The sequence below is a fragment of the Rhineura floridana genome, chromosome 14, assembly GCF_030035675.1.
Source record: "Rhineura floridana isolate rRhiFlo1 chromosome 14, rRhiFlo1.hap2, whole genome shotgun sequence".
NCBI lineage: Eukaryota > Metazoa > Chordata > Lepidosauria > Squamata > Rhineuridae > Rhineura > Rhineura floridana.
In genome coordinates this window covers 20,016,788-20,033,683 of record NC_084493.1, presented here as the reverse complement: position 1 = coordinate 20,033,683, position 16,896 = coordinate 20,016,788, and the positions used below count along the sequence as shown (strand labels likewise).

The 16,896-nt window shown below is 43.3% G+C and overlaps 1 protein-coding gene and 1 long non-coding RNA gene across 4 annotated transcripts in view; one reads left to right on the top strand and one right to left on the bottom strand.

Annotated features, from left to right (window-relative positions):
* Nucleotides 1–16,896, bottom strand: part of CHSY1 (chondroitin sulfate synthase 1) — a 118,799-nt gene that overhangs the window by 18,814 nt on the left and 83,089 nt on the right. The gene's annotated exons all lie outside the window — the stretch shown is intronic.
* On the top strand, nt 22–4,175 carry LOC133369652 (uncharacterized). Its single transcript, XR_009758939.1, has 3 exons — nt 22–82; nt 1,597–1,699; nt 2,653–4,175. It is a non-coding gene; the product is annotated as an uncharacterized LOC133369652 (long non-coding RNA).

Genomic DNA, 16,896 nt, shown 5'->3' with positions numbered 1-16,896 from the left:
TTTCTTGAACAGGCCAGAAAGCAAAGCGGAAGATGAGTGCAGAGCAGAAGTCTCCATGAGAGCCAAGCCGGAAGGCCAAAAGGTAGCTTTTAGCAGAGTTAGTATTTGTATTGGATCTGAATTTGTTTTTATACAATGCAATTGTTTTAGCTGTTTTTATATAGGCAACTGCTTTATCTATGTTTTTATTGTATTGTGAAATTGCTTCGAGATGCTTCATAGGAGGCGATACAGAAATGAAATGAAAAACCAGATCTGGTTAACCTTTATCAGCCTAAGGGCTGCATATCACTTGTCCGTGACCAGACAGCACACACAACCCACACAGGCAGACCACACACATGCAACTGCAAGAGTGCACACACACAGCCTCACACACAAGCAGGCACACACCACACTAGCCACATTCACACCATATATTTAAATCACTATTATACCTCTTTAAACAGTCTTGGCTTCCCCCAAAGAATCCTGGGAAGGGTAGTTTTTTTAGGGGGCTGAGAGCTGCTAGGAGACCCCTATCACCCTCCCAGAGATACAGTTCCTGGAGTGGTTTAACAGTCACTCCTTCCCAGAGAACTCTGGAAACTGTAGTTCTGCGAGGGTAATAGGGGTCTCCTAGCAAGTCTAAACACCCTTAACAAACTACTGTTTCCAGGATTCTTTGGGGAAAACAATGATTGTTTAAAGTGGAACAATAGTGCTTTAAACGTACAGTGTGAATGTGGTCTCTCACACATACATATGGGAACACCACACTCCTCTTGTAGTGCAGACTGCAAGCAGGGGTTTAAACCTCTCTGATCAGCACTGCAATGGAAAGAAGAGGTGCCCAATTTTGCCATGGCCTGGCAGACTGTAACTGGCCTGTGGATTCACCACACCTGTTTTAAAGTATACAGAGATATTGTGTTCATAAAATGTATTAACTACCTTACCAAGGAACTCTATGAAGGCAATATTACGATAAAATGTACAGCACCCCAAAACGATTAAAACAATCCAAACATCAGGAAGACTACCTCCAAGAATATTCAAGAAGCTGAATACAGAAATTACACAACAGCTTGTGGCTCAAATTCCGGCCTAGAGAGAGAGGTTATCAGTGCTTCCTTTGTAGTGATAGTGGGAAAAGCTGTAGCTTAGTGATAGAGCATCTGCTTTGCATGCAGAAGGTCCCAGGTTCAATCTTCAGCATCTCCAGGTAGGGCTGAGAGACAGCCCTGCTGCCAGTCGGTGTAGCCAATACTGAGCTAGATGGACCAATGGTCTGACTCAGTATAAGGCAGCTTCCTATGTTCCTATGATAGCAGCGGTTTTTATGCCATCTTTAAAACAGCTGACCTATGACAAGTCTCAAATACTGGGGGATCTAACCGTTAGCATGTTTTGGACAGATTTGTTAATGCATGTTATAAGAGAAGCGTTTTAGGCTATGATATTGATATATATCAATGTGTGCAGCAGCCAATTAAATGAACACAAACTTAGCAATGTTTGGAAGGACTGAACTGTACTTGGCAGAATAAACTGCTTTTAACTGTATGCTATAAAATGGTACTGCTGTATTTTCTTTTTCTTGGTGCCTGTAAAAAGGGTGCCGGAATTTTCTTCCTTGCAGAGTGCCTTGAGCTTGATGAAGTGACAGTCTCCAGAGAACTCCAAGAGGGAAGCCAGCTCTCTGAAGACAACCTTTACAGTAAGAGAAACCCAAGGTCACTTAATTCCCAAGGCATTTCAAATCCAACTGTGAATTCAAAAAGTTGAGTAGGCTCCAGTTTAATCTTTCATTTACATTATTATGCAGTGACCTCATGAAGCATCAGCTTCTTCTTGCCCAATGAATAAGCAGAAAAGCCCAGGTATTTGCATTTACTTGAAAACTAATTAGACTAAAACAAAGCTTGCTTATTCATTCATTCATTTAGAAAAAAAATAACCCAACACCAACTTCTGGAAGCAAGATTTTTTCTTCCCCTCCAGCACTAAGCTGGAAGCTTCTATAGAGGAGGATTCTGTTCTCTGACATGAAGGAACAAACTCTTTAAGAAGCAAACTTTTGGACCCAGGATTTACAAGGAAACAGAATTAGGAAACATAAAAAAATGCTCCCATTACACACACACACTTTTGAAGGTAGTAAGAACATAATACTGATAATTATCACCCTAATCCTACACACATCTACTGCCATACTACCCTGAACATGCCTGATCTCGTAAGCTAAGCAGGGTCAGGCTTGGTTAGTACTTGGATGGGAGACTGCCTGGGAATATCGGGTGCCATAGGCTTAGAGGAAGGCAATGGTAAACCACCTCTGAATACATGAAAACCCTATGAATATATATAGAGAGAGAGAGAGACAGAGAGAGATTCATAAGGTTGCCATAAGTCGTAATCGACTTGAAGGCATAAAACAACAATCCTACATGCAACTGCCAAAATAACAACCATGTGCTTGATAAAAGATATTTGTGAAACTTAAAAACTTGCAAATTTGTGATAAGTTGTTTTACATTGTTTTCAAGGATGTATTTTAAATTGTTGTAACCTGTCCTAGGACCTCAGAGTGAAGAGGGTGGATATATTATTATTCCTATCTTAACTAAACTGGTTCAACAAAATGTGTTATCTTCCACTTATTCTCTACAGTGTGGGACCAATCTCAACAAGCTCCATCTATTACAGAAGAGAGGGAAGAGGTCATGCTGATCTTTCTGCTGACAAACTAGACTCATAGGAACATACCTGACCAACCAGCTTCCTAGCTGCAGTTCTGTGTATTAAAAAGGAACGTGCCAAATCCCGTATGGTTGACTGCCATCTATTAACATATCTGTACAACCTAAACTTTTAGCTATCTTTCCATTTGATCTGATAAAGAGTTCTCAGTAACCTGAAGGCTTGCAAAGTTTGCACCAACCTAGCCATGTTTCCACAGCTGGACATTTGGAACCAGGTATAGCAATGTCTATGTCTGAGGACTGGGGTGGGGGATATACATAAATGTCTTCTTATCCTGGAGATTGCTTGTGTCACATGTAGCAAGAGATGAGACAGCATCCAGCACTCATCTGTGCCACTGAGCTGCTTTCTGGAGTGTGCATTTAAAGCAATAAGAACATGAGTTCTGCCAAAACCATTATCTGACAATTGCAGAGAACTGCAAGAGAGAAACCACACAGAATCCCTCATTATCCAGGAAGCATGCTTTGCATTGTGTGAAGAAGCCACACACTTCACCACTTCTTTCTTTCACAGCACTGCTGGCTTTATAGTAATGGTACCAAGGTGCCAAACATCAGCACGTTTCCAGCTTCAATTGGATCCTGGACAAAAATAACCATTTTCATATGTTGCCAAGATAGCATAGAATTCAAAATGTCTTCAGAAAAACTCGAGGTTTTTTTTAAAGGGGGGAGGATTTGTATGTATGTGGAGAAGGGAATAAAGAAAGTAACCTAAGCCTCTGGTTTAGGGTGAAAATGTAGAAACACACATGACACATTACAAAGAACACAGAGGTGCTAGTAAAAATAGGAACATAGGAGCTTTGTACTGAATCAGACCACTGGTCCATCTAGGCAGGAGGCCCTACCTGGGGATGCTGGGGATTGAGCATGGAACTTTCTGCAGGGAAAGCAAATGCTCAACCACTGAGCCCCTTGGCAGCCCTCTGTCCAGCTCCGCCTCTGTATCATCTTTAGTACAATCGACTTTCATGCCCTGTCATCAATATGATGTGCATTTCCCTACCTTGGCTGCACATCTTAGGCTAGAAGGAGTGGAGAAGGGCACATTGTAATGGTATCAAGACGTGAAGGAAGTTGAACTAGATGTTACGAAGCAGGTGAGGAGAACACCAAGGCTGTCATTTTCAAAGGCATCCCTGTGGTCTCTGTAATGTTAATTCGAAAATCTGGTGAACTGGGTGGCTTTGCAAAGTTCTGTTTCCTCTTCATTTGTCAGATAAATGAATCCAGTATATGATTCAGCGTAGGGCCCCCTGCAAGCTTGTTTTTAGACTTCAAATCTTCTACTTGAAGGCAGCCCAAGATGTTTGATGTATTAAGCAGAAATGAAACTGTGCCTTTCCTCCCCATGGGACAATACAAGCTGAATAACTAAAGTATAGATGTGAAGGCCCAGGGGAAAAATGGAATAATATTTTTGGTGGGGGGATGGCTTTTTCTGATTTTAATTTTTTTCAGGAAAAAACTTTAATAAAGTTTTTATTAGGATTGCTTTGCTGAAAGTGTTGGGACACTGACTTGATCCTTCCTTTCTTTTCTTAAAGATGCTTGATAAAAGTATAAATGAATACATAATAATGCCCAGGGTCAGCAGAGGGGATGGAAGTATCTGTCAATTCTTCCTGCACTTAAGTGCTAATTTCTCCTAATACACACGGTTTTGTATACAGTTCTGACTAATACACACATTTTTGCAAGCAATTCTTCCTAATATAATGCATTTTGTTACTTTCACTCATTTATCCTTTTTAAGCACATTTCCCCTTAATATATACATTTTTGTAAACATACTTTGGCTGGAGAATTGCACTGCAAAATAAGTGTGAATTCCAAAGGATGGCTGTGTTTCAGTTCTCAGGTTGTTTTGGAAAGTGCGAATCTGATAAATTCAGCTTTAAATGCAAACTGAATCAAATTGCTCCCCTATCCCTAGTGGAGGGTCAAACTGTTGCTTGCCACACATTGTGCAACAGGTATTAATTTATCCCCACTTGGTAGTTGGACACGGCCCACTACAACTACAGCTGTAAATCTGCTTATAGCAGCCTTCCCCCAGCTGGCTTACAGGAACCATAAAGTGAGCCAACAGAAAATAAAATCCCACCAGGCCAAACTCAGATGTTCCCAGCCTGGTTTTCTACTCAGTTGAGTCACCTGAAGCCCAGGGTAATTGTTTCTGAAAAGGAGATCTGAGTAATATTCTAATTTTAAAAAACACACACAACTATTTTGGAAAGGGGAAAAGACAACACAAAACACCCACACACAAAGTTATCTTTGCATCAGTGAAAAGGAAAGTATAATAACAACACTTAATGTTAGTATAGTGCAAGGGTAGCCAACATGGTGCCCTCCAGATGCTGATGGACGCCAACTCCCATCAGTTCCAGCCAGCATGGCCAATAACCAGGAATGATGAGAACTGCAATCCAAAACATCCGGAGGGCACCCTGTTGGTTTAGTGCTTTTAAGTGTTCAAGGCACTTGACACACGTTATCTAGTCATAATCCTTACCTTATAACAACCCTGTAATTCAGGTCAGCGTTATGATCCCCCCCCATATTGCAGATGGGGTGACTGAGGACAAGACACAGTAGTTTGCCTGAAGCAACCAAGTGAGTTCATGGGAGAAGCGAGAGTCAAACCAGGGACTTCATAGCTCAGTCTCTTATCCACTACCCTACACCAGCTCTCAGAAAGTTGTGGGGCTTGGGATGAACAAGAGGCCACTCTGTCACTTTTCCTTCACGTGTGGAATTTTCTTTTCCCCTGGTGTCCACCACCCAAACCAGGAAACGGGTACTACACCTACTAAATGTACAAAGCTGCCTTGTAACAAGGTCAAGCTAGCTCAATGCTGCTTGGCTGGATTGGAAGTAGCTCTCAGGGATATCAGGAAGTGGTCCTTCCTAGTCCTATCATCCTGAAAACTTTTAACTCAGCGGTGGGGACCCTCCAGATCACAGGCCAAGCTTGCTCCAGGAGGAGTAAATGGGGGGGGGGAACCCACTCTATTTTAGCAGTGGTTTCGGTTGAAACTGCTTCTTCCAGCATTGCTCTTTGAACCTCTGAAAACTGGAGGTTCAAAGAGTAGCAAGGGGCTGTCTGAAAGCCCTTTTGCAAGCAGCCCCATGTTGCTCTTTGAACCTCTGACTTCCAGAGGTTTAAAGAGCAGCACGGGGCTGTTTGCAAAAAGGCTTTCAAAACAGCCCCGCACTATGCTTTGAAGTCCCAACAACTGGGGCTTCAAAGTGCAGGTGAGTGACAGGTAGGCAGAGCCCTCCTAGCTGTGAAATTTGGCCTGGAAGGGGTGGGGAGATAAGGATCTGGCTCACCGGCCAAGAAAGACTCCTCACCTCTGCTTTAACTGGAGGTGCTGGAAATTGAATCTGGGACCTTCTGCATGCAGAATAGGTGTTCTACCGCTTAGTTATGCCCCTCTCCAAGTAGAGGGTTGTGTTACATTTATATCCCACCTTCCCATTTAAAAAAGAAACGTCTAAAGTGGCATTAACTAGTGAATTTACATCTTCCTATCAGCTCCTAACCCTGGCAGTATAACCCAGGCATGGGATGCAAATCGCTAATCAAAGACAGCCAGATACTGGCTGCAAACTGTGATTAGGAAAGATGAAATCTGTCATGTCAGTCTTAAAAATGTAGCTCACACCCTCTGGATACAACACAATCTGTTCAGCATTAGCATTACCAAAAGTGTTTTGCAGGATATTAAGAAATATAGACCAGGATATTAAAAGTAAGCCGCCCTTAAACGCTAGCTGTGAGCACCACAGCATTGTCGGGCCACAATCTTAATGAAGACTAAGAAACAAGCATCAAAACTGAATTTGAAGCATACCAAAAAGGAATCTTGTACAAATTCCAGTGAATCCGTTAACTCCTTTGAAGGATTACTGATTGCTCACTTATAAATGGGAGCAGGGGCAGACGCATGACTATTATATGATAGCATGAATTCACATGTGGGCAGCAGAGCTTTGTGCAGCAAGCTATATGATCAGCGTTTTCAAGCACACAGTGTTTCTTTTTTGGCTAGGCTGTATGTTAGCCATTAACTGCATCTATCAAAAATAGGTTTACGATCTACATGCCGTGTGAATCGAACACAAGAAGCTGCCTAGTACCACATCAGACCATAGGTCCATTTTGCTTAGTACGGTCTTCAGGATTTCAGACAGAGGTTTTTCACAACCATACCTGGAGGTAGTAAGGTCTGAACCTGCCATCTTTTTGCACGCAAAGTATGTACTCTACCACTGAGTCATGATCCCTCGAGTCGTCTTACCAGCCTCAGAAACAGACTGCTCTGTATATTACAGAAAAGATGCGGCTGCTGACCAGGCTTAATTCACAGTGAGAACAATGATGGGGTTTACATTTTAATTTACAAAGACAGAAAGAAATTCCACACACTCCCACTGCAATCCTGTATCCCCTTATCTGAGGAAGAAGTCAGTGGGACATTATGGGCTGTACCCAATGCTAGGCCCACTGAAATTAATGTACCCAAGTTAGGCATGTCTATTTATTCCAATGGGACCACTCTGAGTAGGGCCAGCATTGGATGAAATCCTATTATTTCTACACACATTTGGGACTGAGACCTTACACAAATGACTGTTATTGGAGCTAAGCCCAGTAGTGTAGTGGCAAATTCAGAAGTGCAGGGTCCTTTCATGATAGTCACACCACGCTCCCTCACAGCCACACCCCTAGGATTCACCGTCTCTTCTGCAATTACAGAATGACAGAAGCAGAATAAAACTGCTGTGTGCATAGGCTCCCCCCCAAAAAATCTCTCTCTGTGGGGACTAAATGTTGCCAGAAACCTTTTGATTTTAAGAATTCTGAAATGAAGCTAAATGTGGGACAAAGGTTTGGAAGATGAAGGTACTTTGCCATGAAGCTCACTTCTCACTTACCCTAGGAGCCAATCAGCATGAAAGGCAAGGTATGTTTTAGCTACTGAGAAGAGTTTTCTCTGTGGCTGACTCACCTCCTTTCACTCTGGTTGGCTCCGAACAGCGCGCAAAGGACAAGGAAGCATGCTGTTTGTCAAGTGAGAAGCCTCTTCTCAGCGGCTAACACACTCTCCTTTTGTGCTGATTGGCTTGTACACAGGGACCCTGCTTCCAAAAAAGTAAAGGGTCGATGACCCCCCGCAACCCTGGATGACTATACCCCTGGCTAATCCCAGACAAATCCTGGTTCAATTTAAGCACAGAAGACCTGAAGATATTCTAACCTGATGGGCCAAATTCTTCAATCTTGCAGCATTGGCTCACTTTGCAGACATCAACATTTGACATCAGTTTCCACAACAGCTACAAATTAAGCCCCAGAATTCAGGAAGAGAACAATAAGACCATCCCTTAGGATACTATGCATTGATCTGTTTTTCTTCTTAGATTTTACCATTTGGTCTCAGTGGTTATAACAGCTACAAATTAAACCCTGTAATTCAGGGCAGATAACAATGAAATCTGTTTACCCTTGCAGAAGTCAGCTTTCCCTCTCTGCAAGCAATAGGGCAACAGATGGAGATTGGCAGAGAGATGTAAATTTGAGAGAGTTCCTCAGTCAGGACTTGGCTAATATTGATAACACAGCCCAGTAACAACACAAGGCAACTGGAGTGCTTGAAGATGCCCCAAACTTAGAGGAGTGAAGGGCTATGTTTAGATAAATACGACCTGAAGATGGGTTGCTGCCAAAGAGGATGGGGCCATTTATGTAAATAAAATGTTTAGATGTTAGTTGTCAACCTCAAAGCCACTTACAAACACAATAAAAACAAAGCCAGTAACATCATTTGTTTTTAAAACCAATCTATTTAGTAAAAACAGCATGATTATAAAACAAAATCCTGGGGATCCGACAGCACAACAGACAATTTAAATAAGAATGTTGAAATGCCCTGCCCCATGTATTCTTCTACCTTCAGATGGTAGCAGAACAGAGCCCCCTGGAAGAATTTAACAGGCAAAGTCACGCAGGAGTAGGCAATCCTTCCAATATCCCAGGCCCTAACTATACAGTGTTACATTTTTTAAAAAAAGCCTATGTTTACCCACACTACGGATCGGGGATAAATTTGATTCACTTCCCATTCAAAGGTGAACCTACATAATTTGCACTTTGCAAAACAACAGTGAACAAAAGCACTATCATCCTTACAAATTCATATTTCTCTGAATTTTGTAAGGTGGTTCTCTAGCCAAGTAATGTGTACAGAAATGCATATACTAGGGCAAAGTATGCATATAAATATGAAAATGGCATAATATACAAGAGAAAAATGCTTTGCAAAAATGTGTATATTAGGCAACATTGCATGCAAAGGTGTGTATATTAGAAAAACTTTGCACTAAAATGCTGCTAAACTTTCATGAGTTGCTTTTTAAAAAATGCAAACTGGGGTAGAAATGTGAAGAACTGTACTTAAGACTGGAAAAATAAGAAACTGAAATTGACAGATTGTCCCATCCCTAGCCCACGTGCCGCTTGGGGTCAAAGCCTATACATTTTTGCTTGAAATATTTATTTATTTATTTATTAAATTTATTAGTCGCCCATCTGGCTGGTTGTCCAGCCACTCTGGGTGATGTACAAAATAAAAACATACAAATACATTAAAGCATTAAAAATCTCAACAACAATAATAAAACCTAGCCCACCCCAAAAGCCTGCCTGAAGAGCCAGGTCTTCAAGGCCCGGGGGAAGCTCATCATAGAGGGGGCATGGTGGAGATCATTTGGGAGGGAATTCCACAAAGTGGGGGCCACATTTGAAAAAGCCCTCTCCCTAGTTCTCACCAGTCTAGCTGGTTTAACTGGTGGGATAGAGAGAAGGCCTTTTGAGGCTGATCTTGTTGAATGACATCCCTGATGATGTTGGAGGTGCTCCTTCAGATAGACTGGGCCAAAACCGTACAGGGTTTTAAAGGTCAGAACCAACACCTTGAATTGGGCCTGGAAAACAACCAGTAACCAGTGCAACTCCTTTAGCACTGGAGTGATGTGATCTCGCCAGCAGCTGCCTTTAATCAGGCGAGCCGCTGCATTCTGTACCAGTTGCAGCTTCCGGACCGTTTTCAAGGGTAACCCCGTGTAGAACGCATTACAGTAGTCTAGGCGAGAGGAGACCAGGGCATGTACCATCGATGGGAGCATATGATTGGGAAGGTAGGGGCGCAGCCTCCGTATCAGATGGAGTTGTTACAGCGCTGCCCGGCTCACAGCCGAGACCTGAGCCTCCATGGACAGCTGGGAGTCAAGAATGACCCCGAGGCTGCGGACCTGGTCTTTCAGGGGCAGTTGTACCCCACTGAGCACCAGGTCAACATCCCCCAACCTTCCCTTGTCTCCCACGAACAATACCTCGGTTTTGTCAGGGTTCAGCTTCAGCTTATTCCTTCCCATCTAGCCACTCACCGACTCCAGGCACTTGGATAGGGTTTCTACAGCCAACCTCGGTGAAAATTAATGTTGACACCATGCTAACAAAATAAAAATTTTAAAAGTTGGATGGAAAAGCATGTTAGCCACCCATAGAATGCTTTAAAATATAAATCACATATAACCTGGCCCAAAGGAAAGTAGCCAGATTGTAACAAAGCAGGGATTAATATCCTGAGGGAACCACAACTCTGGAACAGATTTAAAGAAATGATTGCTGCTTTCTTAGTCACCAAAGGAAACTGCTCCAGATTTCAGAGGATTTTCAGTTTTTATTTTGTTGGTGTTGCATGATGAAAAACTAAGACAGATTATCAAGAAATAGAATACGGGAGAGGCCGTGCCTGAACTCGGTGGTGCCTGAACTCGGTGGTGCCTGAACTCGGTGGTGCGCTGGATGAGGGTCAATAAACTGAGTCTAAATCCTCAGATGGAGGCGCTGTGAGTTGATGGTTCCTGAGTTTGGTTAAACTGGTCAGTTAAGAACATAAGAGCCTGCTGGATCAGGCCAGTGGCCCATCTAGTCCAGCATCCTCACAGTGGCCAACCAGGTGCCTGGGGGAAGCCCACAAGCAGGACCTGAGTGCAAGAACACTCTCCCCTCCTGAGGCTTCCGGCAACTGGTTTTCAGAAGCATGCTGCCTCTGACTAGGGTGGCAGAGCACAGCCATCATGGCTAGTAGCCATTGATAGCCCTGCCCTCCATGAATTTGTCTAATCTTCTTTTAAAGCCATCCAAGCTGGTGGCCATTACTGCGTCTTGTGGGAGCAAATTCCATAGTTGCCTGCTTTGGATAGGGTTGTACTCCCTTTGAAGAGCAGGTTCATAGTCTGGAGGTGCTCCTGGATCTAGAGGCCCAGGTAACCTCAGTGGCTAGGAGTGCCTTTTACCAGCTTTGTCTGCTAAAACAACGTGGCCATGTGTGGACTGAGATAGCCTGACCACTGTTCTCCATGCACTGGTAACCTCCAGGCTGGATTATGTAATGCAGTCTATGTGGGGCCGCCCTTGAGGTTGGTATGGAAGCTGCAGCTGGTACAAAATGCAGTGGTGTGACTGCTTACTTGGGCTGGGAATTGCCAACATGCCATCCTGGTGCTGAAAGAACGGCACTGGCTGCCCATTAGCTACCGGGCTAGGTTCAAAGTTCTGGTTTTGGTGTATAAAGCCCTATACAGCTTGGAACCAGGATACCTGAAAGACCATCTTACCCCTTATATAGTCAGTCGATCACTGCACTGTGCAGGTGTGGGCCTCCTGCAGAGACCATCTTATCAGGAGGTCTGTTCTGCACAATATAGGAAGAGGACCTTCAGTGGAGTGGTACCTGTCAAGAATAGCTACGTTTGGTCAAGCTAAAATGGCTCAACCAGAGGGAATTCTGGGGGGCTTTGTTGCAAAGACCTCCAGGATACTCTGTGCTGAGGAACCCCAAGTGTTTTAGTGTCGGACAGCTGCAAATTGCTAATGTCAAGAAGATGCAGCTGAGTCCTATCTGTTATCTCTTATTGGCTTTATCTCTTATCGGTTTTATCTCTTATCGGTTTTATCTCTTATCGGCTTCCTGACATCAAAGTCAAGAGTTTGGGTATTGCAGGTCAGGGACCGCTTGGTGTGAACTGTCTAGCCCTCCTTCTCTTCAAAGAAGGTGATCACGGAAGGGGCACCTAGGATGGCCAATTGGCCCCCTCCCTATTGCCAGTTAAACCCCATAAAATGAAAGGTGATCCTTCAGTTTCTTGTTCCCCCTTTCAACTATCTCGATTTGTCTGTGGATTTCAGTAAAAGCCTTCGGGAACCAGGCTATCAGATTGCAAAGTGAGTATTAGCTAGGATAGGTAAGCTTTGTTATTTTCTTTGTCTATTTGAATCTCTCCCAGTGTTATGTAAATGTATCTCTTGCTCAGCCCTGTTGAGGGTAATTGGCTTTAGAGAAAAGTAATGCTGCTCTCTTTTTTACACGTATCTTTCTTTTTAAATAAACTACCATCTCTATTTGGTGTGTGTTATTTGAATGACTCTAAATCCAGTTCTTGACCACGAAGCTACTGACAACTGATGGTTAATTTAGGTTAATGCTCTAGAGCAAAGAGTTTAACACTAGGTCTGCTCTAGGATTTAATTTAGTGCTCTGAGTTTCCCCTTACTCAGAGTGGAAAGCTAGTTAAAAGGGGTGATGGCAGTGTACCTCCTCCCAGGGCTGACGCTGGGTATAACTTGGCCCTGGAAAGGTGAGAGTTTGTCTGGGAAGCAGGGCCCAGGAAATTGGGACTGTTCTTGGAAGCAAAGACCCCCCTTGGGTTGCTGAGGTCAAAGGACCCCAGGGGGCAATCTTTGACAGTACCTACCCTTTGGAATTCCCTCCCCTTAAATATTAGACAGGCACCATCTCTGTTATCTTTTCCGCGCCTACTGAAGACCTTTCTCTTTCAACAAGCCTAGTAAGTAGGGACCTTATCCCAGTCTGCATCTGTATTGGAATTGCTTTTTAAGGTGTTTTTAAAGCTTTTTTTAAAATTTAAAGATGTTTTTAAGATGTTTTGTTTTAAGATGTTTTTAAATATGTTTTCATTTTTGGTTTGCTACTATGGGCTCCTTCTGGGAGGGAGGACGGGATATAAATTTAATAACAACAACAACAACAACAACAACAATAAGTAGTAGTAGTAGTAGTAGTAGTAGTAGATGGGAGAAGATTAAGTCACAGTTGAAAACAGCATTAGCTTTTCTGTAGGGAATCCATGTTCTATAGTTAGATATCCACGTTTCAAATATGGGTAGTACAAGTTACGTTCCTACCTAGAACACAACATGAGGGTTGGTCCAGTGAAAGAAGACACAGATTCCTATCTAAGAACAGCACTACAAGGTACGAAATCCCAAATCCACTGTTCTCAGATGGGAAAACTGTGGCCACACCTATGAAGCAGATATAATAAAAATACACAGAGCCAATGCAGATGTAACGTTGGCCATTCTCTTGACTCCTACCCCTTAACTCCTAACATCAATGCAGTTTTGAAAGGTTCAGTCTATCTTAGTGCAAAATGGCATCCAATTCTATCCAAACATAGGTGAAAATTTGTTCCTTGATCTCAGGAACCATCGTGCAAAATTTGGTTAAAACCAGTGTAGCTTTGAAAGGTTCAGCCTGCTAACTTGGTGCAAAATAGCAACCAACTGTATCCAAACATAGGCAGGTTTTTTGGAACCAACATGCTAAATTTGGTTGCGATATCTTAAGAGATGTCCAAATGCACAGCGAACAGGCAGACAACCAATTTTCCAAAATATATAGTAGATGAGTGTTTAACATTAAGTACCAACATTGTGCTAGGTGTTGCACAGAAACACACACAGACACACAAATACAAATAACTGTATTTGTGTCTTCTGAATGGATGCAAGAGAAGTGCATATCCAGCGATCCACCTAATCTGGAGGAAGTGGCCATGCGGGTGATGAGTGTAATACCACCTTTATTTCAAGCTGGGAGGCATCTACTGGGTGTAGCTGCCACAGACAGCCCTGATGACAGGAGAGCACTGCCTTTGTGCCATCTTCCCATTGTACAACCAGACCAAAACAGGGCCACTTTGACAAGCATAGAGGCAGCATTCCTCTGAAAACCTGGCACAAGCAACAGCTAAAGACCACGACTGTAGCGCCCTGCTTATCAGTGTCCAGACCAATCTGGGTGGCCATTGTGGCAAAATAAACGCTCTGCCAGAAGTTCCTGTGGTCTGATTCAGCAAGAAAAAAACAAAACAGAGAGAAAGAGAAAGAGAGAGAAAGCTTCAGAGTGGTGCCCCAAAATAGCAACTTATTGAGGACTGCCAGACATGTTTCAAAATTATCTTCCTCAGGGGCAAAAGGTCCCCACGTATCTTACTCGGGACAACTCGCTCAGGGAATATTCTTCCTGGATGGGGAGAGGAGTTGGAAGGAAGGATGATCTGATGTGTTTTTAGGGGGTGAATGGTGACTTGCCACAGGAGAGGCCCCATAAAGGAGGCCTCCAAGAATTACTGGAGGATAAAGCATGGATAGACCCTAGGACTTTGGGAATGGAAAAGCTCATTGGCTCCCACCACCTTGGAACTCTGGCCACATCCACAGTATACATTTAAAGCAGTATCATACCACTTTAATAGTCATGGCTTCCCCCAAAGAATCCTGGGAACTGTAGTTTGTTCAGGGTGCCGAGAGACTCATTATTGCCCTCACAGAGCTACAGTTCCCAGAGTTCCCTGGGAAGAGGGATTGACTGTTAAACCACTCTGGGAATGGTAGCTCTAGCTCTTCTTATGTTCTTAAGGTCAGTATTATCATCTCAATATTGCAGATGGGAGAGGTAAGGAGGAGATATGCTTTAATGTGGGTATGCTCTAATTTGGATTACTGCAATGAGCAGTGGGGTGGATTCGATGCCTTATAGGCCTCTTCCAACTCTACGATTCTATGAGGGAAAAGGGGCTTGCTCACCTAGGGAAACTCTTGCTATAGGGAAAGCAGGAATTGAACTGGCAACATACTGGCTCACACTCAAACTCCAATGAGATATTGCTTACACAATAACAATAATCATGGCTTGCAGACAGCAGAGAGAGGAATTTTTAAATCACACTAGAACTCAGGGGCATCCAATGAAGCTGAATGTTGGAAGATTCAGGACAGACAAAAGAAAGGACGTCTTCATACAGCGCTTAGTTAAACAGTGGAATTCGCTCCCACAAGAGGCAGTGATGGCCACTAACTTGGACAGCTTTAAAAGAGGATTAGACAAATTCAGGGAGGATAAGGCTATCATTAGCTACTCATCCTGACGGCTATGTTCAACTTCCACTGTCAGAGGAAGTATACTTTTGCATACCAGAAAAGTGCTTTGCAAGCCGCTTAAAGCTTTTGGAAACCACTTAGAGGTTTTTCACAATCAAACGGCATATACATTTTGTTACCTGAATAAAAATTTAAAAATACCAGTTGCTGAAAAGCGCAGGAGGGGAGAGTGCTCTTGCGCTCAGGTCCTGCTTGCGGGCTTCCCATAACGGGCATCTGGTTGGCCACTGTGAGAAGAAGATGCTGGACTAGATGCGCCATTGGCCTGATCCAGGAGGGCTCTTCTTATGCTCTTGATATTTCTTTCCACTTGAGGGCATCCAACACAGGGCTTTCAGCTCTCAATCCATCATATGATGATGGAAAGAAGTACGCATGATGTTCCTCAAGATTTGCCCGTCTACTTCTTTCCAAGTCAGTCAAAGATTTATGCATATATTCTATACGACGCCATTTGTGGCTTTTAGACTCATCATTTATTTCTATTACTGGACAACCCATTAAAGTTTGAGGGTTTCTTCATTTTAACCTTTTCAAGTGCTCTCTCCCCTGCTTCCTCCCAACTTCTTCAAAGCAGCCAAAGACAGCAATATGGGAGATTATATGTTTTCCGGGGTTGGGGGAAGGGAGAGAAAGCACTTTACTTCTATTTTTGCCTTTAATTCATCCTTTTCACATATAGCCAGGCTGCGGGCAAGTCACCAAACCCCAACTAGCAGTTTGCTGTGTCTGCTGGTCTTCCAAAATTACCACTCTGCCTGCTGGTGATTCACAGACCAGGGAAGAGAAGTGCACTCAAGGACTAGAATAACCCATTTGCACAAGGAAGCAACTGGCAGCTTAAGTTTTCCTTTCTTCAGAACGTTAAAATTGATCAATGTATTTCCAAGAGGAAAAAATACATATCTTTGAGACAGGTTTTTCTCAGCAGCAGGAGTTGGAAGGCACTTTCAGTACTAGAGAGAGGGGGGTTAACTGGTGCATTTGAAGTTTCCTTTAAAGAAAGAGATAGAGTTGTATTCAACTAAGTCCTGCTCAGAGTAGACCCAATGAAATTAGTGAGCTTGTTAGTTAGTAGGTCTACTCTGAGTAGGACTAGGCTTGAATACCACCCAGTGTGGCAGAATCAGCCATAACCCTCTTTTCTGATACTGTCGGCCCCTTGTCAACATCTGCAGAAGTCCACATATGTTCTTGCTTGGTGGACAACAATAATCATAAATCTTTTCCTGGCTGCCCACCACAATGGAAGATCTCTCCTTGACTTCTCCATGTATTGTAGCAAACCTGGAGGTGAGAGAAGTAGCACCAAGTCAAGCTGGAGAGATAGATCTTGCCTTTCCCAAATTCTCTGAAGGCACAGAAAACATGAAGAAAAGGAAAGATCCACCTCTCACTTCATAGTGGGGCCTTAAATACCTTCAGTAGCAGGGAGAATCTCTCTTGTTACTTCTTCTGAGTGTCTCCAAAGCCCAGTGTGAAGGGAGAGACTGAGTTCACTCCTTTCTTAAGTTATCTGCATGCATAGGACCTGGGAAAGGAGGGGGGCAATGGCAACCACAAACAATGGCTGGCTACCAAGGCAAGCTAAATCTGCCCATCAAACTCAAGCTATCAGTCCTTATGCTTTCGACTCTCTCCACCTTTTCAGATCCCCACTTATGGTATTGTTTTGGGAAAGGTTACTAGGGATAACTTGTGCAATGTAACTTTTTCATACGTATTAGTTCACGGGATCGCTTTCTCTGAAGAGGCACACACAACCCCTCTGTGGCTTGGCCATGTGCTTAAACCTAGAATAAAAGGACAGTGTTAAGCAAAAAG